Source organism: Diachasma alloeum, unplaced genomic scaffold (assembly GCF_001412515.2).
Source record: "Diachasma alloeum isolate Michigan unplaced genomic scaffold, Dall2.0 Dall_scaffold_01137, whole genome shotgun sequence".
NCBI lineage: Eukaryota > Metazoa > Arthropoda > Insecta > Hymenoptera > Braconidae > Diachasma > Diachasma alloeum.
The window spans coordinates 97,697-97,991 of record NW_021681247.1 but is presented as its reverse complement, the minus strand read 5'-3'; positions in this window follow the sequence as shown (position 1 = coordinate 97,991).

Sequence of the window (295 nt, the reverse complement as noted above, 5' to 3'; positions counted from 1 at the left end):
TTTTTATTGCAGAGATTAAGGGATGAAACGGGGGTTGATGGATGGGGAATTTAATTCTCCATTGAACAGTCTTTGTTTCATCCCTTAATATTAATTAGTCGGCGAATAAATCAACTGAAAAACATAAAGTAAACATTGAGTACAAGGAGGACAAAAATCCCCCTCCAAACCTTTCCCTGTCACAACAGGACTGCTACTGCCGAATTACTCACGGACCCGACTCACATTTACCGACAATTCGACCGGGACGCCGCCTTTCCCGTGGGGTACCAACTAACTTTTTTGGAGTCAGTCA